The 21,617-nt window shown below is 45.5% G+C and overlaps 1 long non-coding RNA gene across 2 annotated transcripts; it reads left to right on the top strand.

The window, feature by feature from the left end:
- Positions 1 to 7,202: 7,202 nt before the first annotated feature.
- LOC142924022 (uncharacterized) lies at positions 7,203 to 20,091 on the top strand. 2 transcript variants are annotated; one of them, XR_012941155.1, is made up of 3 exons: positions 7,203 to 9,571; positions 9,739 to 9,821; positions 19,475 to 20,091. It is a non-coding gene; the product is annotated as an uncharacterized LOC142924022 (long non-coding RNA). The 2 variants fall into 2 exon arrangements; XR_012941156.1 differs by lacking the exon at positions 19,475 to 20,091 and adding an exon at positions 13,518 to 13,764.
- The last annotated feature ends 1,526 nt before the right edge of the window (positions 20,092 to 21,617 follow it).

Below are 21,617 nucleotides of genomic sequence, written 5' to 3'. Positions count from 1 at the left end.
ATGATCAGTCTATAATTTTAATGGTAGGTTTATTTGAACAGCGAGAGACAGAATAACAACAACAAAATGCAGAAAAACGCATGCAAAAAATGTTATAAATTGATTTGCATTTTAATGAGGGAAATAAGTATTTGACCCCCTCTCAATCAGAAAGATTTCTGGCTCCCAGGTGTCTTTTATACAGGTAACGAGCTGAGATTAGGAGCACACTCTTAAAGGGAGTGCTCCTAATCTCAGCTTGTTACCTGTATAAAAGACATCGGTCCACAGAAGCAATCAGATTCCAAACGCTCCACCATGGCCAAGACCAAAGAGCTCTCCAAGGATGTCATGGACAAGATTGTAGACCTACACAAGGCTGGAATGGGCTACAAGACCATTGCCAAGCAGCTTGGTGAGAAGGTGACAACAGTTGGTGCGATTATTCGCAAATGGAAAAAACATAAAAGAACTGTCAATCTCCCTCGGCCTGGGGCTCCATGCAAGATCTCACCTCGTGGAGTTGCAATGATCATGAGAACGGTGAGGAATCAGCCCAGAACTACACGGGAGGATCTTGTCAATAATCTCAATGCAGCTGGGACCATAGTCACCAAGAAAACAATTGGTAACACACTACGACGTGGACTGAAATCCTGCAGCGCCCACAAGGTCCCCCTGCTCAAGAAAGCACATACATACCCGTCTGAAGTTTGCCAATGAACATCTGAATGATTCAGAGGACAACTGGGTGAAAGTGTTGTGGTCAGATGAGATCAAAATTGAGCTCTTTGGCATCAACTCAACTCGCCGTGTTTGGAGGAGGAGGAACGCTACCTATGACCCCAAGAACACCATCCCCACCATCAAACATGGAGGTGGAAACATTATGTTTTGGGGGTGTTTTCTGCTAAGGGGATAGGACAACTTCACCGCATCAAAGGGACGAGGGACAGGGCCATGTAACCGTCAAATCTTGGGTGAGAACCTCCTTCCCTCAGCCAGGGCATTGAAAATGGGTCGTGGATTGGTATTCCAGCATGACAATGACCCAAAACACACGGCCAAGGCAACAAAGGAGTGGCTCAAGAAGAAGCACATTAAGGTCCTGGAGTGGCCTCGCCAGTCTCCAGACCTTAATCCCATAGAAAATCTGTGGAGGGAGCTGAAGGTTCGAGTTGCCAAACATCAGCCTCGAAACCTTAATGACTTGGAGATCTGCAAAGAGGAGTGGGACAAAATCCCTCCTGAGATGTGTGCAAACCTGGTGGCCAACTACAAAAAACGTCTGATCTCTGTGATTGCCAACAAGGGTTTTGCCACCAAGTACTAAGTCATGTTTTGCAGAGGGGTCAAATACTTATTTCCCTCATTAAAATGCAAATCAATTTATAACATTTTTGACATGCATTTTTCTGCATTTTGTTGTTATTCTCTCACTGTTCAAATAAACCTACTATTAAAATTATAGACTGATCATTTCTGTCAGTGGGCAAACGTACAAAATCAGCAGGGGTTCAAATATTTTTTTTCCCTCACTGTATGTACGGTGAACTTCTTTTGCGCCGTGCGTTGCCAACCGTGCTCATCCGAGGTGCAGGGGAAGGACAATCAATGGTAACATACAAATAAACAAGAAGTTGTCATGGTCAATGCCGTTATTGCCATCATACCTCGCCATCGCTTGAAAGACGGTCACATCATCTCGCGCTTTCAGACGCACTTCTGCGGTTGTCTGGAATGCTCTCTTCCGATATTAGGAAGTCACTGGAGCCGTGCACTTTTAAATCTCGACTGAAAACTCATTTCTTTGGAGCTGCTTTTTGTGTTTAGTTTGCTGTTCTTCCCCCGCACCTCCGATTCGCGCGGTTGGTTACGTACGACGCGAAAGAAGTTCAACATGTATACTTCCCGCTAGCTCCTGAAAGTCTTGTACATTCGAAATCCAGTGTCCTCTCTTACATTCCCAGTGTCCTCTCTTACATTCCCTTCACCATCCTCGTTCGCCTTTCAGTCTTCTTCTCGGTCTCCGACCTGAGGGCACCACACTCCAGACGTTCACATGCCCTCCTCCGGTGCGGCATAAGGTGTCCCACCAAAATGCAAAACCCACCCCGAACTGCAAACGTCCAAAGTTGCTTACCCGATCCCCTGCCATGTGAATTCATCGCATGAAAAAGTAACAACAGAGTTGACCCCTTTTTTTTGTCAATAAAACAGGCGCTAAGATATTCACACACCAAACAAGATACCTTTTCGCATAGGGATCAAGTCTGCATTGGCCACGCGTACTCGTGGTGAACATGCAAACACACACACGTGCTCTGCTGACAGCGTCTGCCACGTGCGCCTTGCCAGCAGAGATGCGGGGAGGGAGGGGCCCAGGGGCAGTCACGTGTGCTGCGTCGATCCCTTTGTTATGGTTATGCGATCCCGTGTGTATCCTGCCGCCGTGACCTCACGTGCCCCACGATGTGCAAAGCAGCAGGTGCTCCCTGCAGATTGATTAATAAGTAACTCACGGGCCCTTTGTCAATCCACTGCTGGATGAAGGCCTCCGTCCCCACCCCCCGCCGCCCTCCCCCCCCACACACCGTGCCGGTCACGGAGGTTGTTCGACCTCACTTCACCACGCTGGTCAGTGCAGATTGGTGAAGAGGCAGCTAAGGACAGGTTCAGTTATCATTTGCCAACCGATTACCGGGGATCTGTCCACAACTCTGGCTGTCCGCCTGATGATGCTCGTTGTAAATACTGGCGAAACGTCGTACTCGAATTGTCAATGTTGTGGGTTTACTCTCCAACACACTAGCGGTGTGCTGAACTCCTGTTGTAGTGGAGGGACGCGCGCGGCGGGGGCGGGGGGCTTGCGAGCGGTGTGCACGCACCGGAGAGTGATGTCGCATCGGGGCGAACACGTGCGGAGAGAGAGAGAGCAACGGAAGGGAGACGGCCAATTAAGATGCATAGCGGTGATTGGCTGGCTGCAAATGCAGGCGGCCAATTAAGATGCATAGCGGTGATTGGCTGGCTGCAAAGGGAAACAATTAAATAATAAAAATATAAAACAATACAATTATCACGACGTTTCGACTGCAACACAAGCAATCATCATCAGGTGTGAAAACCACAACAAGAATTTTTTTTAGCATTAAAAATAACCGCCACTTTTTTCAGATTTTCTTGCTGTGGTTTTCACACCTGATGATGATTGCTTGTGTTGCAGTCGAAACGTCGTGATAGTTTTATTGTTTTATATTTTTATTACTTTATTGTTTCCTTTCCACGTGACTTTACCGAAAGAACCAAGAATGTGACAAACCTTACTAATTGGCTGTGTCGGGTGTTAGGCGGCTTTAACGACACATTTACGCGATTTAACCCCAAAAAAACCTCGATTATGCATAATATTGGTCGCAAAAGCCTACGTGTTAAAGTGATGTCAGGTTGGTTATGCAAGCACAAAATACGTTTTGTTTTCTATAGGTCTCCATGACCTGATGTTCTTCTATTAATATTAATCTGCAACTTGTCTTGCGATAGTAACACATAGATCGTGGTGTGTGTTAAGAAAACCAATACTATATTCTTAGCTAAGAATATGAATTACTGCAGCCACGAAAGCTTTAAATCAAAACCAATACTCTTTCGCGTAAAATATTCAGAACTTTCATTCTCTCCAGTAATGTGGCACGCGCATTGTCGTGATATTTGGCTCGGGTTGAACAACACATCGGATCATCGATTGCCATCTCCTTTTAGCTCATCATACAAACATCGAATCATCGTCATCATGGGCCACGATCTGTTCACTGTGAGCCATCACTAATCTCTCACGGTCTCGAACCGATTGTATCGCTCCATCTCCACGTATTGCCAGGCTCCCTCCTTCCTGTGACTGCTGCTCCATCTTTAGTCTCCACCACCGGCTGTCATCCCTTCTAGCGACGTGTCCAGCCCAAGCACCCCTAAATTTTCGGAACATTCTTCAAATGATGCCTCTAACTTGGGACTCACTCTTGTAAGAATGTATGTTTTTTTTATTCTCTATGGTAATGCATCTCAACATCACCCTTGCAGACAACCAGAGGCACACCCCCATTAATGCAGTGTTGAGAAAAACAAGACTGAATGGAATGGCAACTCTTTGAGTCACAACAGTCCATTGAATGAGGGAATTGGGGTGGTGCCGGTGGTGAATGGTTCTACCCCGACGAAAACCTTTGTGAATGGTGTAATCACTATTTAATGATTTGTAATTCTATAATTTTAGTCACGACACTGGCATGCGGTGACCTCTCTCCTTGGAAAACAAAACGACGCGGGACATTTTATACGCGCGGCCTACGCACACACACACAATTCATATATTCACGATAAAAACTCAATTAATTGACATCGGATGCTTGCTTATCACGCACACTGAAAACTCGCACAAATGAACCGTTGCCATCCGTTGATCGTTTTCAATTTACCCCTGGGTCACCTTTCACCGCGTTGGTGACGGTGGATTAAAAATAATTGCTGTGACCGTAAGCCGAGATGAAGAATCCCGCAAACGACGATGTGCGCGCCGGGGTGATGTTTTCGCTGCGTGAACGCTCGGCGCGGCGATGTTTCTCGCGCTGGGGCTCCCCCCGCTGCTCCTTATGCCGTGTTGCTCTAGTAATGGATCCGAGGGAGGGGTTCTCTCACGAAGCCGCGGTTCCCGTACAGCTCTCCGCTGGTTTTTTTTCAGCTCGAAGCGCCTGTCGTTGACGGTCCGACGTTTTGCGACAACATGCCCGGAAGCTTCTCTCGGACGATGCTATTCAGTTCCACCGAGCAACACGTTTTGCTCAATGTGCTGGGGGCCTGGTGGATTGTCGCGGTTGCGCTTTACCAGCTCTCCAATGGGGGGGTTTTCCCCCGGAATGATTCGCAAAGTGTGGTTGACAGCCATCCTGAAGAAGCTCCTAGCGTGTGGAGTGATCTTTTTTGTTGTTGAAGAAGAAGCTCCCAGAACGAATCATTAGGCATAATTTAGAACGACACGCGGCACAATCTGAAGAGACATCGGGGAAATAAAAAAAACTACAAATCACCTTTGGTGGGTGGGACGATGCTTGCCAAGGGAGGTGGTTGTGTCTTGCCGGTTAAATTTGTAGTGGGCCTTGTGGCTGTGTGGGTGTCACTGTGTAATGCATGGGCGTGGGTTACGTAAAAGTATTCATTCACCGAATTTTTTTAATGAGTTGCTGAATCAGCAAGAAGACAAGTGTGTGTGTGTATTTGTGGCCAAGATTTATCTCCATTGGTCTATAACCAGTCCAATAATGAAGTGGATTGCAGGTCCAAATCCCAGTCAGTGTGCGACACAGTCATTTATTTATCCAGGGTTACATTTTTTGACATTCAATGCAATACATCATGGGACCTCCTTTGCAAATACCAAAATATGATAATAGGGTTTTCCCCTTTAATCTGGCAACAAAACAGCTCTCATTACTCTGATAGTGCATTGTCTTTGTGCTGTACGCCTTTTGGCGTCCTCTGGTTTAACACCGTTTGAGACGAGGCACAAAAGAAAACTGTCTGGTGTGGACCAATCAATTTCAAGGACAATGCATATATTATCAGAGTATTTTTTTCATTCTGACCACAAGCATTGTGTTTAATGTAGACATGATTACTTGTAAAAGGTTTCAGTTTGGTGTTTTAACATCTTAACACCTGTTTTGTTGCCAGATAAAAGGGGAAAAACCTATTATCATTCAATGCAATGTCGATTATTTACCCAGGAATGCCTTGCTGAGTTTCAAGACTCATTTTTGGACTGGTCCTGCATTGGGATGCTTGCACATCGCACAAATGAGTGTTTGGCACATGGAACCCACAGCACCAGGAGAAATCCCACTCATTCGTGGTGATGACACTTGGCACCAGTGCCGGATTAAGCTAGTGCGGGGCCTGTAGCATATGTTATAAAGGGGCCCTAAGAAAATAACACAAATATTAAAACACAAGTTTTTAACTTGCATAGTAAAGTATTTTTTTTTATTTGCTATACAAACAGATAATACGACACATCGCTAACCTTAAACACCTAGTCCATAAAAAGTTGAAGGCAGTATAGTACTATAGTAATAGAGTAAGTGCAGAATCACTGAACCGGAATTGATAGATTGAAAGCATTTAGCGCGGGGCCCTTGAAAGTGTGGGGCCTGTAGCATATGCTACTTTTTGCGACTAGGATAATCCGGCACTGTTTGGCACTGCCATTTGACGGATGGAGCGGTAAGTGGTAGCCCTGTGCGGACACTGCCCTCTTCCATTGGAGATGCTTTGAATACATTTTTAAATATTGTCTTTGTGCAAAAACACCATGAACACATACAGTATAGAAAGTTATCATAAGCTAAGCCGGTTTGAGTCTGATTAGTACGTGGATGGCAGACTGAGCCTACAGTTAATATTAGCACAGTTGGCTACGTACGGTGTGAAAGAAGTTCAAGATATGTACATACAATGTCTTGAATCTGTCTGTGTGGCACGTTAAGTGTGACCCACTTGTGTTTGTGGGGTTTTTTTTTCTGGGTACTGCTAGTTTCATCCCACATGAAGCCAAACAATGAAACATCCCAATGCAGGGCTCTCCTGAAAAATAATTTTGTGGCCCAGTGAGGCTTTTGCTGGATAAAGGGTCTTATTTTATTACATATATACTACATGCAAATGCTGTTACTGGGCAATTCACCGTAAGCTGCTATCAGTGTCATAAAAAAATCATAAAACCATTACTTAATTATGATCTCTGCTTTAAAGCCGACAGTATAATGCACCATACTGTAATATAATATAATAATGGCATTGGGATGTTTGGCCAATGCGGTCAATGAGTGGCATGAATTGAAATAACATACATGAAGGCATTCCATTTACTTGGCATCATGCATAAAAAAAAACATAACCTGGTGTTCTGTAATCCAGTGGTGGTGGCGCACACCTGCAATCCAGCACTGTGAAAGCGAGGGGTTGGTAGATCGGGAGGGATTGGTGGATTGCCGCACACATGCTGTGAAACTCCCTTTCCGTGGGCCTTGAGGAGGTGCCATACCCTGGCTTGCCAGGAGAGGGCAGTGCAGCAAGTGGACTAATTGCCACCTGTTTCCATTAGTACGGCGATGGAGAGTTGCCTTTTTGCGCATGTGCGTTTTCTCCAGGTGTTCCTATCCCCCCCCCCCCCCCCCCCAATGGTATAAACACTCATCAATTGACTAAAAACATCTTGAAGGAAGAAACAAAAACCTCATGTAGGACCTTCCTGTAAAAGAGTCCGAGGACTCACCATGGCTTTCCTGGGGGGGAAAAAAATAGTAAAGAATTATAATTACTACAATATTGCGACAAATACAAGCAAGGAGACAACATATGATGCACACGACCGGGCTGAGACCACCATCATCATCTCACTGCGATTCAGAAGCCCGTTGAATCGCATGTGGTTGTCCACATTCACACCCCAATGTCTGCGCGATGTTCCCTTTGGTGCTTAGCCACGATAACGGCCCCTCTCTGAGCCACCCGGGCCAGCTCAGCTTCAAAGTTCACGCCGAGGTTATGGAATTGGTTCGCGCGAGTTTTTTGGTTTGGAGAGTGAGCGGAACCTTGGAATGAAAATCTCATTGTCGGTGCCCCCTGCTGGCTTTGCTTGCCCTGTAAATGAGCGCGAGACTTTGTAACAACGAGAGACCCACTTTTTTTTCCATCCGGCCCCCATGGTGCACGCATATATCTCATCTCATGGTGTTGTATATCGTAAATTCGCAAACCATTACTCATGCCATCTCCGTGGCCTCTCAATCTCTCTGCTATGAAGAAGGGCCATTGCTTGAAACATTGCTTGTATATCTCTTCTTCTTTTGTTTCTTCAGGGCAGTGACATTGACGAATGTGTTTTTGTTATTTGTGCGTGTGCAAAATTGTCAAGGCCGAATCAACATTTTTTTTTAAAAAACTCTTCCACTTTTTTTTTCGGTAGCTTTAAACGGTTTTGCGAGACGGAGAGGCTGGATTTCATGCCGCCTTTGCAGAACGTAATTGTTTAATTTTTAATGAATTTGCCACGAATCATGATGCCAATTGTTGTGTTTTTTTTTTAATCCAGGAAAGAATCAACGAAGCTCATGTCTATTTTATCAGTCGCATCTCGCTTTGTAATACTTGTCCAATACCATTAATCAGGGTTTGGCTTTTAATGTAGGAGCAAACTGGAAGAAACCCACACGCCATGAAGGAGTAACACACAAAGCTTCAAGTAGATTGGATATATGTGGACTGAGCCCATTGCTGTACTCCATCTCCTTGCACCGAGAAGCGAAGAGAAACCACGCCTACAGCACCCGGTGTGCAATGGTGGTCACCGTCCAAGCATTCATTAAGCTCAGCCCTCCGTAGTTTCTGAGAAATGATAAGATCGAACACAATCAGGGAGGGTGCTTTGGTCTGCCCAGCTCTCCCCTCTCATCATCTCACTCTAATCCCCACGGAGTCTCTGCATCAGAGACGAAGGCGTTCTATAGAAGCCTCCGGTCAGCCTTCGCTCAGTGGGAGGTCGCTAATTCTCTTCGACTGCCCTCGTGGTCTGGATCTCGGCTCCCCAGACATCCGTGCTGTCGGCTGCCTGCCCCTGTGTAAGTCCAAGCTCAAGACCTTAACTCTGCCTACAAGTGACCGCCTCTCCATTAAATACACATGCCCCACTGTTTCTAACAGCGTCAGATGTAGGTGTCATATTTAGCGTACTATCGATCCAAATTGTGCTGTATTAAAAGACTCACACGAAATAGTGAGTGTCAGTGCAACATGCATTGGTCTGTTAGTGCCCATCCCATCCAAATGATGACAAATGGAGACGTTTTACGGTGGCACACGATGGCTTAGTCTGCTTAGTGGTTGTACAGGAGGCTTTGACATTCATTAAACAGCCTGTTGGTACATGTTTGTGACTGATGGGCCGAGTGTGGAAATCAAACTGTTGGCCGTGCAAATCTGCCCAGTGGCAAACACATTCACTGCTAGGCTACCAAGTTTGCCTTAATCCGTGAGTCAATACTGCTCAGTTAGAATCCACACCTTGGTCTTGTCAATCCTGGATCAGTGATTCTGCAGTGGTTGCTGACTTGAGCGCAATCTTTGTTCGATGTCCCGGTTGTTTTTTTGTTGCTTCGAGGGCGATGTTTGAGCAAGAAAATAAAGAGAGCCTGATGTTGAATCTTTGGACATTGTGCAACGAAAAAACGTGGCTTTTTTTTGTTATCTGAAGCAAGAAAGGCCGCGTGTTTGTACAAGCGGAGAGTGAGTGTGACTTGCTTGGTACTGGCTTCGAGTCAGAGTCCAAGATATCTTGTGAGAAGCACATGATACACACAGCATGTAAAAAACATATATTAAAGCCAGTTTTTGTTTGTTATTAAAACACATTGCAAAGTGTTTTACTTGTTATAAATGTATGTCTATATAGGTATAAATTGTTGACTTTTTTTTACAATTGTTCCCCTCCAGACCATTGTTGACGATGTGGCAAAGGGCATCTGTGAAAAAGCAGAACCAGGTTTGCATTTTGAGTTTCCTCAATTCCTCAATCACGAGTCGGACGCTCCAGTTATCTGATGAATTTTAGACCCTGCAACTCAACAAAAAATATATAACGTTTACAGTAGAGCTATAACTCATTGTCATGGTGGAGTAAGGCTAACACGCTGCATTTCGCTCTGCTAGTTCCTGAAGCTCCCAGGAACAGGAACTCAAGAAAACTTCCAGCATGTGCAGCGAAACGTCGGACATCGTGCGAAAAAAATGTGGTACACTCCAAAAACACATTGGACAGTCAGGCAGCACGACCACAAAAACACGTACGCGGTAGTCAATATATGTGTTAGGCATGAGTGAATCTCTTTATGTAAAATGCAATTAAGTATACTCTTTGGTTCTTTCGGTAAAGTCACGCAGATAGAAAATTAATATATCACGACGTTTCGATCGCAACACAAGCAACCGTCATCAGGTGAGACAAACACAGCAGGAGAACCGCTGACGCAATTAAGTAGCATCTTAGTTCAGCAGACTATTAATCTTCCAGACCAATGTTTTCCAGAAGCATGTGTTTATTTTACAAACAAACCTTGAACCAGTTTTGCCTTTTTTTGTATCATCAGCATGGTCAGGCATGTTATACAAATGCTTATAATTTGAGTTTTTCAAATTGTGCTACATAATGACCTTGGTACAATGTAGCTGTTCTGAGCTGAGTAGGTGCCACATAGTGTGTGAAGCACTCTCTCCTATGACTTCAGCTACCCAGTGGAATTTGGGTAACCGGACACACACTGCTGGTGACACTCAGAAAGTTGAAACCGGTACAAAGTTTGCTTGCTTAAACGCAAACCTTTATCCACAAATCCCATAGACTGACGGACTGCAATTTTATTTGACGTCATGTTTATTAACGTCGAGTGTAAATTTACAGTTTTTTGTTTGGGATGTGTATGAACCGTTTATTAAGCCGAAGTACTAAAAACACTCAATAAGTGTTGTAAATCTGCAGAAAAACTAATACAATTGGTTCATCTAAATTTGTTACAGGTCATCATAATGTCATTAAAAAATATGACGTTGAGTTTAAATTGGAAATTTAACAAATATTTGCTTGTAAAACATTAATGGTACTAACACATTGTATTTCTCAAAAAAATGAATTAAAAGTACCTATAAAATAAGTCATCTTCAGGAATCATTACTCATCGCATGAAAGAAACCCATCCAAGGCCAGCTCAGGAAACCCAAAGGACAAACTATGATCAATTACTTAAAGGATTATGGCATTACGATGCCTCTGCCTTCCCCGTGCAATTTCTAGCAACCGCGTATTTACCTCCCATGATGGTTTGTTTGAAAGATAGCATCTAAGTCCATAACCATCTCCAGCCTAAATCTTATTACTGCAGCGCTTGAGCACTTGCAAGGTGAGACGGGGGGGGGGAACAGGAGGAAGGCTAAACGGAGGCTTGGCGGTGGTGGGGACGGAGCTGTTTTTCAAAAGGTCTGATGTGTGCGTCTGGAATCCCGGCCATGCCGGTCTCCGCTTTTCCCCGCCGCCGCCACGCCAGACCACATGTCTGGGTTCAGCAGCCTGTAGCTGCCGGTGGTTAAAGCCCCCCCCCCCCGATCCCTTTCATCTGCGCGCAGGCCTTGAAATTAAAGTGTTCGGCGGCCGAGGCAAGCCTCGCACTTGTTCCCTCTGCAGAGGCTCCTGTAACCTGACGATACAAAGTGGTGGATTGTGAAACGAGGCCAGAGCTTGTTAACGTGCATTAATTGCGGCGTAGTTAAGCACAGCAGCGACAAGGGTGAGGTGAGGTTATGCGAAGGTTAGCGACCAGCGAACGTTGCTCCAATGTGGACGAGAATGTGCGATTGTTCGCCCTGTGTGGCTTAACCGGGTTCCTCCCCACCTCAGCGTTTATTCTTGAAACAAGTGATACTTGTGGGAGATATAACCGACTCTTTTGGAACACGTCTTTTCAGAGTAAAAAAAAAAACTATCGACAGGAAGGCACTGTTACTCTAAGTGATTTATAACATAGTATTCGAATTAAATGGAGTGGAGAGATGGTGCATTGATCCGTGCCCGGTGCTATGAACCCAACAATCTGAGTTCAATTCCCGGTTCCGGCTAACATCAGTTGAGTGGTATTTTAATTAGATCTGCTGCCCTCCCCCCCCCATTCTATGCACTTCACCAACCCGCACTGACCAGCATGGTGAGGTATGGTCAGACAAATCTCATGTGATTGGCATGGCACTGGTGCATTTAAAAAGGGGCTGCAAATGATTTTATATGAACAAAAAAGCTGCTTCAATTGAGACATATAAAAGTGTCCTCTTGCCTGAGCACAGCTCTTGCTCACACACATCAAACTGCTCCTGCAATGTGCCCATTGTCTTGTATTTATAATACTTATAATACTACTCGCTACACAAACGCACGAACAAAATCCAGAATTGATGAGCCACACCTGTGATGTTTATTCCAGGTATATAGGTTACACTACAGGTGGCTGGGTGTGAGGGATTAGTGGTTTGGGAGTGTTTTGGTGGGTTTGCAATGTCAACAGCAACAGCTGCAAACAAAGCACGAAAACAGCTGGACTTCTTGTCAATGTAGGCGCCTTTTAACTCGATATGCCACAGCAAAGCTACTGCTCCAGGTGAGAAGTCAGCATTTGAGAAATTGCTGGCCTGTAGTTTATTGTACGGAAAATACTATTCATGGTAATTTTGTGCGTTTATTTTGGCAATAGTGAGGCGTGAAAGTTTCGATAAAATCTCAGCGTTGCCAGCTGTGAGATGCAAACAAAACAAACTGGGACGTATCATGGGAAGTAGATTATCTCACAAAACCGAAGAGGCGGAGATCTGCACGCACATGCAACGTCTTGAGCGGTGTGGTATTATGCATCTGACAAAGAAAGGGGACTTTGAATGTACCGGGAAATACTTACAGATTTTCCTGGACAGCGAACTCAAAATTAAAAAAGGACAGTCCTAGGCAAACGAGGACAGGTGAAAACCCTACCTCTTAACTTGCTGGATACTTTCAGAATAATGCGACCAAGCAGTTGACGTATCCATCACACAAAGGAGTTCCCGCATAACAGCAGGCATTAGCATTAAAAATTAGCACGAAGCGCAGCTCCTATTATATTGCGAGTGAAACAAAGCGGGCGATTGTGAGCGCTCAAGACGAGTGATTTGTTGGAGGAGAGCAGTGGAGGATTGTGGGATCACGAGGTGAAAGTAATTGTGTGTGTGTGTGGAGGGGGGGTAGGTTTAACGACACATTTATATAGTTACGCGATCTAACACAAAAAAAACTCTATTATGGGGAAAAAATGAAGAAAAGCATTATGGGAGCACGGCAGGGAGGGGATTGATTGTGTTCTTGGTTCTTTCGGTAAAGTCACGTGGATAGAAAATAAAACATAAAATATGAAGACCGCTTGTGTGTGTGATCGAAACGTCGTGGGTTTTTTTGCTTTTATGTATTATTAATTTGTTATTTTCTATCTACGTGACTTTTAGCGAAAGAACCAAGAATGTGAATTCCTGCAGTCACGAAAGTTTTAAGTCAGAGGGGATTGTGGTCAGACAGTCGGGGTAGCCGCATCTCGTGAGCGACCCAGACGGGGTTGAACTGCCCTCTCGTCTGCTCTGTGCTCATTGCGCGTTTAATCATCGTGGCCCATTGTAGTCCCCATTTTTAAATTAAGTGTATTTTCCACAGGCTGTCAGGTGGAGGCAGCTGTGTAAAGTCACTGAGATCTGTTGTCTTTGTCTGAAGCATATTGTGTCTGTCGGGGGCTGACCCCGCCCCCAAACCCCCTCCATCCCCCCTCCATACCACAGCTGATCATAGTCCGCCCCCTCCCCCCCCATTGCTCCCCCCCCCTCGTCTCCTTCCCACTCCCCCACCCCCCCCACCAATCATTCTATTGCAGACTCCCAAACACAACACTCCTCGCATGCACCCACAGAGAAGATGATTAATGGATAGGGCCATGGCAGTGCCTCCTGGTGAAATCCCAGACCATCGCCTGCAGAAACCAGCGCGATGGCTTACCGTCATACCGAGGGCTGAGTAAGCAAGTGGCTCAGTACAGTTTTATTTTTAGCCCGCAAGCAATTCACCTGTGTAAATATCGTGCATGCATCGTGTGCCGTCTTATAAAGCTGCAACGGACACCCGCTTTGCCTTTGGAGTCACTTATTTTGCACGTTGGGATGTCGACGTTTTTGGAACAGCAATTGGCGGCGGTGGGGCCGTCGATTTAAAATGCTGGCTCTGAATTCGATCTCAAAAGAGGGTACATGTATCCCGCAGTTTCAAGAGTTAATGTGCTATACGTGTATATGTGTTCAGTACGAAACATGTAGATGGTTCAAAGAAAATAACAAAAAATATGACGTTTCGATCAAAACGTAGTTTTGATGACGTTTCGATCCAAACGTAGTTTTGATCGAAACGTCGTAGTTTTTGTTATTTTCTTTGAACCTATCTATGTAACGTTACCGAAAGACCCAAAGAATATGAATTCCTGCAGTCACGAAAGCTTTAAGTCAAGATGTACTGTGGAGGCGTGCATGCGTGTGTGGCTGTGCAGTAGATGTGCAAGTACGATAGAATTGTATATGTTCACAGAATAACTATGGATGAGTGTATCCTTGTGGGTAACACGCTGCCCTAAAAAAAAACACTAATCCATTTTTATTTTAGCAGGTAAGGCCCACTGAGCTATGTAGCTCTTTTTGCAGAAGCAACGTGGCCACACACGATAGCTCAACGAAGTGGCCTATCGTGTGGAATTTCACAGCAGCCGAATACTTAAATGTAGTAACCAGAGTTTGATTCCCGGACATGACTAACACCACCGGTGAGTGATATCTGAACCGGTTCTGGGCACACCCCCTCTGCACGAGCCCGCACTGACCAGCGTGGTGAAGTTTGGTAAAACCCCAACACCCTCTGACCGACACGGCATAGGGAGGCTTTCATGCAGCAGACTATTGATAAAAAACGCCTGTAAGCTATGCATCATTTTTAGTACTTGCGTGTCCAGGCACACAGGGTCTTTCATAGTCCACCCACGCCGATGGACGTGTTTTGGCCGATAATTTATATTTTATAAAATATAAGCGTCATGATTCATATATAAAGAGTGGGCAGGAGGCGGTGTATGAGTGCTTGGTGGAAGGGCACTTGTGCAAAAACAATGATTGTGCGAGGATGGCAACGTCCTGGGTCAGTGTGGGTTGCTTCTGCAAGAAAGGCGTCATTAGAGTCTTGACGGCACTGATCCGTGACATTAAATTACCACATGCAGAGGTAGTTGTTATAATACACGTTCACGTGTACAACTGCCCCCGTGCATAATACTGCACGAAACATGCTCGGCATTGCCATTGTGTAAAGACAAAGGTGCAGGCCTGAAATGTCTTCTTCACGCCACTGCTGGTGGTGTAGGCCTCCACTCGAGGTAGCTCCAGAGAGCAATCCTGGAGGGGTTTCTGACCTACTCTTCTACACTGTCCAGATGTCTTGGAAGCGGTGGGAGTGCTCACGGGTAATTGCGGTTGTACCCGTTTATACTACTGGGTGGACAGAGGCGGGATAATTGATCCTCATGGCGGTACCCCGGGGTACCAAATGATACAAACTGGCCGAGGCAATTAAATATTTTATTTCCGGGACACTATTTTTTTCTCCAGGGGTGTACTTCACTCCGCGACTGGGGTAACCAATCATTCCGAAATCGGTGCCACACTCCGCGATGTCGAAACGCAGCGAGGGCGATGCGCTGAAACCCTGAACGCTCGCGGCACGCACCACGGTGGTGGTGCATCGTGTACAGCTCGTAGAGATGAGTCGATTGCCGCATCGACGACCATCAACAGACTAAAAATGACTGCATCACGGACATTATGCGAGAGCCGGGCTACTATGGTACCCCGGGGTACCGCCATGAGGCTCAATTTAAGAAACGTGCTCATTGTTTAAGCCACTCAACCGGGGAACTGAACCCGGTTGACTGTGGGTTGCAAGTCCGCTGTGCGAATTATTACACCACTGGCAACATTGTGTCTGTACCAGCGTAAATTACCAGATTGCTTTGTTGTTTTTTGTAAAAAGCCTGAAATAGCATTGGGCGGTTCGTGCACGAAATTCGTGCAGACAGCCGCGTGGCCTTGGCAGCGGCAGCTGTGGAGTTTCACGGGGGGCGTGGCAGCAACAGATAAAAAAAATACTGCCACTACCACTCACTACTACCACCACTCACTACCACTACTCACTACCACTCACTACTACCACTACCACTCACTACCACTACCACTCACTACTACCACTACCACCACTCACTACCACTACCACTCACTACTACCACCACTCACTACCACTACTCACTACCACTCACTACTACCACTACCACTCACTACCACTACCACTCACTACCACTACCACTCACTACTACCACCACTCACTACTACCACTCACTACCACTCACTACTACCACCACTCACTACCACCACTCACTACCACTACCACTCACTACTACCACTCACTACCACTCACTACTACCACCACTCATTACCACTACCACTCACTACCACTCACTACTACCACCACTCACTATCACTACCACTCACTACTACCACTCACTACCACTCACTACTACCACTCACTACCACCACTCACTACCACTACCACTCACTACTACCACTCACTACCACTCACTACTACCACTCACTACCACTCACTACTACCACCACTCATTACCACTACCACTCACTACTACCACCACTCACTACCACTACCACTCACTACTACCACCACTCACTACCACTACCACTCACTACCACTCACTACTACCACTACCACTCACTACCACTACCACTCACTACTACCACCACTCACTACCACTACCACTCACTACTACCACCACTCACTACCACTCACTACTACCACCACTCACTACCACTACTACTCACTACTACCACCACTCACTACCACTACCACTCACTACTACCACCACTCACTACCACTCACTACTACCACCACTCACTACCACTCACTACCACTCACTACTACCACCACTCACTACTACCACCACTCACTACCACTACCACTCACTACTACCACCACTCACTACCACTACTCACTACTACCACCACTCACTACCACTACCACTCACTACTACCACCACTCACTACCACTCACTACTACCACCACTCACTACCACTACCACTCACTACTACCACCACTCACTACCACCACTCACTACCACTACTCACTACTACCACCACTCACTACCACTACCACTCACTACTACCACCACTCACTACCACTCACTACTACCACCACTCACTACCACTACCACTCACTACTACCACCACTCACTACCACTCACTACTACCACCACTCACTACCACTACCACTCACTACTACCACCACTCACTACCACTACCACTCACTACTACCACCACTCACTACCACTCACTACTACCACCACTCACTACCACTACTCACTACTACCACCACTCACTACCACTACTCACTACTACCACCACTCATTACCACTACCACTCACTACTACCACCACTCACTACCACTACCACTCACTACTACCACCACTCACTACCACTACCACTCACTACTACCACCACTCACTACCACTACCACTCACTACTACCACCACTCACTACCACTCACTACTACCACCACTCACTACCACTCACTACTACCACCACTCACTACCACTCACTACCACTCACTACTACCACCACTCACTACTACCACCACTCACTACCACTACCACTCACTACTACCACCACTCACTACCACTACTCACTACTACCACCACTCACTACCACTACCACTCACTACTACCACCACTCACTACTACCACCACTCACTACCACTACCACTCACTACTACCACCACTCACTACCACTACTCACTACTACCACCACTCACTACCACTCACTACTACCACCACTCACTACCACTACCACTCACTACTACCACCACTCACTACTCACTACTACCACCACTCACTACCACTCACTACTACCACCACTCACTGCTACCACCACTCACTACCACTCACTACCACTACCACTCACTACCACTACCACTCACTACTACCACCACTCACTACTACCACCACTCACTACCACTACTCACTACTACCACCACTCACTACCACTCACTACCACTTACTACTACCACCACTCACTACTACCACCACTCACTACCACTACCACTCACTACTACCACCACTCACTAACACTACTCACTACTACCACCACTCACTACCACTCACTACCACTCACTACTACCACCACTAACTACTACCACCACTCACTACCACTATCACTCACTACCACTTACTACTACCACCACTCACTACCACTACCACTCACTACTACCACCACACACTACCACTCACTACCACTACCACTCACTACCACTACCACTCACTAACACTCACTACTACCACCACTCACTACCATTCACTACCACTACCACTCACTACCACTCACTACCACTACCACTCACTACCACTACCACTCACTAACACTCACTACTACCACCACTCACTACCATTCACTACCACTACCACTCACTACCACTCACTACTACCACCACACACTACCACTACCACTCACTACCACTACTACTCACTACCACTTACTACTACCACCACTCACTACTACCACCACTCACTACCATTCACTACCACTACCACTCACTACCACTCACTACCACTACCACTCACTACTACTACCACTCACTAACACTCACTACTACCACCACTCACTACTACTCACTACCACTACCACTCACTACCACTCACTACTACCACCACTCACTACTACCACCATTCACTACCAGTCACTACTACCACCACTCACTACCACTACCACTCACTACTACTACCACTCACTACCACTACTCATTACTACTAACCACCACTCACTACCACCACCACCACTCTCTATCACAATCACCACTCACTGCCACCACCACTCAATAATAATACATCCACCACCACTCAATAATACTGCCACCATCACCACTCACAAACACCACCAATCACCACTAACCACCACTCACTACCACCACATGGCAGATATCGCTTGATCACCCCACCGCGACTCACAAACACAACATTTCCCACGTCCCATAACAGAGTTGTCGTTTTGCAAGATTAGTTCAGTAAACACCTGCCCGTTAATATTAATTCCAGTACGAACATAATGCGGGCAGCTGCCGTCGTGTGATGGGTGTGCGGAGGTCGCCGATTGAAACAACAACGATCCAGGATTTCATGATCCTACCGCCTCTGTCCATCCAGCATTATGATCTGGATACACCAAAGTCGATCGGCAGGCCGCACTTGGTGGGCTTGTATGTACTCCCACTTCTCTTCAGAGACGTCTGGTCAGTGTGGAAGTGTAGGCCAAACACTCCGGGCTCCCTCTACTGAAGGCCCTTCAGCCAGCAGTGGCGTGAGCAAGGAATTGGCGTGCTGCACTTTTACCTTTTACGATAATACCTGCTGCTGAAATACGGAGGTTATGTTTAAAAAAACAATTCGTATGCATTATAATAATGCATGAACATGCTGTATCTATGTTCGTGGTCAAGGTAAGAAATTTAAAACTATGTTATTTATAAATAAATAAATGCGCCGTTTAAAAATAAATTTATGCAAACCAACACACCTGAAGATGACCGTTTGAGTTATGGTCGAAACGTCGTGAGAATTTTTATTGTTTTATATATTTTATTATTTTGTTGTTTCTCTTCAACGTGACTTTACCGAAAAAACTAAGAATATGAATATATATGTTATATATATGAATATATATGTTATATATATGTTATCTTCCTCAGACACGCAGGAAAAGTGAAGGAGCTCACCAAACGTTTTCAGCGGGTTTCCGCTGAAAAAAGGCTCGAGGTTCAACAGGGGCTTTCCGTGGAAAAGAAAAGACTGTCGTTACTTAATAAAGCCCCCCCCCTCTTATTTGCTACACAATCATCCGATTCTTTAAAAAAAATATTCGTACGTTGAGTTGCATTAGCTGCCACCTTGCGAAGGGGAATCAACAACTTGGGGTGGGGGGGTGGTAGGCACCAAGGCCGTAATGTTAAAATATGCTCAAAATGTCCACCCCAATATATTGCTATAAAAAATTGCTATGCTATGTAAATAAAAATAACAATTTGCTAAACCTTGGCCATAATATCTGGACTTGTCTTCATATAACAATGCATAGATTTATGTTTATACAATTGTGATTATGGTTGTACTTTATTAATCCCTAATCTCTGCCAATTATTACAATGAAACAAAAAAAAAGAAAAAACAGAGCAATGTAATACAATACACTATTAGACATTATTATTATAAAAATAAAGAAAAAGTCCACCTCACATGTGTTAGTAATTTTTTTTTATATTTTAGGCAGGAAATTAGTTTTGTAATTTAGATAATTTTCTGGGATGGGACCCCCAGACACCATGGAAGATTTGGTCCCCCCCAATGTTGACTCCATGGCTACGGCCTTGGTAGGCACACATTGCATCATCGACCTTGCGGTACAGTATTGGGGGGGAGGGGGGGGGTCAGCCAAACCATGGCCAAATCGTGGCCACACTTGTGCGCATGTCTCCTCCTGGGGAGTCCGCTCGTGGCTCGACAGCAGACGACTCGTACCCCGGGTAGGGGCGGACAACAAGCCCTGGCAGCAGTGCCAGACCCGAGTGCTCTCGGCTTGCTCCCGCAGATTTCTAATTTTGAACCTCCAGAGACAATGGGGGTGGGGGGGGGCGAGTGAACCGGCCGCGTGAACACCACACGACGCGACCACCCCCAAGCGATGCTGGCGTCTTGTGACTCACGGCCGTATGAGGATATTGCTACGTGGTCCATTGGATCATGAGGGTTGGCACCCCCCGCCCCTCCTCGCATCCCCAGTATAAAGCATCAAAGTGTGGAGAGAAGCCTCACTTGCTAGACAGACTTGGCGGCGTGTTTATTTATTGAGGCCCTCAGGTCATTTTGGACAAGTCCACTCTCTCTCTCCTTGGCCATTTCAGGTTAAGCGTTGTGTATTGACGCTTGAATGGTTGTATGGGGAAGCGGTGGCGAGGTGGTTCGCACACTGCGCTCTGAACCCGAATACCCGATTTAGATTCCTTGCCACGGCTAACACCAGTGAATGGTGAGTTATATCCGAATCGGCGATGCGCAACCCACCCCCACCCACCTTCACTATCCTGCACCAACTCGCGTGGTGAAGTATGGTCAAACATACTCTTTGGTTCTTTCGGTAAAGTCACGTAGGTAGAAAAATAAAATAAAACAACAAATAATATATCACGACGTTTCGATCGCAACACAAGCGGTCATCCTCAGGCGAAAAAAATAGAATCCAGCAGTGAAACTGCTGAACCAGCGAGAGAGCTGTTACAACAAGGAGGGTATATATATGGTACATATATGGTATATATATACCATATATATACCATATATATATGGTATGTATACCATATATATATGGTATGTATACCATATATATATGATATATATGGTATATATATGTATACCATATATATGGTATATATGGTATATCAGAATCAGAAAGGATTTTATTCGTCATGAAAGTTCGCACAGACAAGGAATTTACTTTGGCAGGAAGGTGCATACATTCAACATATATCTTAAATCTTAAACAAGTGGTATACAAGTCTAACAATACTAAAGGTACAAAGTCTAACTTACACTAAGGGGCTAAAGTATGTAAAATTTTGAATAAATATTGAATATAAAGTAGCGATAAGATACAATCTAAAAATAAAAAAAATACAAATAGGGTAGCAGAGTGTAAATATGGCAAGGTGTCATTTTCTAGATAAAATGTTAAAGTCAGTGTAAGCCCTTGGCCTTGTTGAAGAGGCCAGTAGTGGATGGGAAGAAACTGTTTTTGTGGCGTGAGGTTTTGGTCCTGATGGACCGCAGCCTTCTGCCGGA

This window comes from Petromyzon marinus, chromosome 7 (assembly GCF_048934315.1).
Source record: "Petromyzon marinus isolate PM22_M1 ecotype Great Lakes invasive population chromosome 7, UKy_Petmar_22M1.pri1.0, whole genome shotgun sequence".
NCBI lineage: Eukaryota > Metazoa > Chordata > Hyperoartia > Petromyzontiformes > Petromyzontidae > Petromyzon > Petromyzon marinus.
The sequence above is the reverse complement of the archived record's forward strand: the minus strand, read 5'-3'. Positions and strand labels throughout refer to the sequence as shown.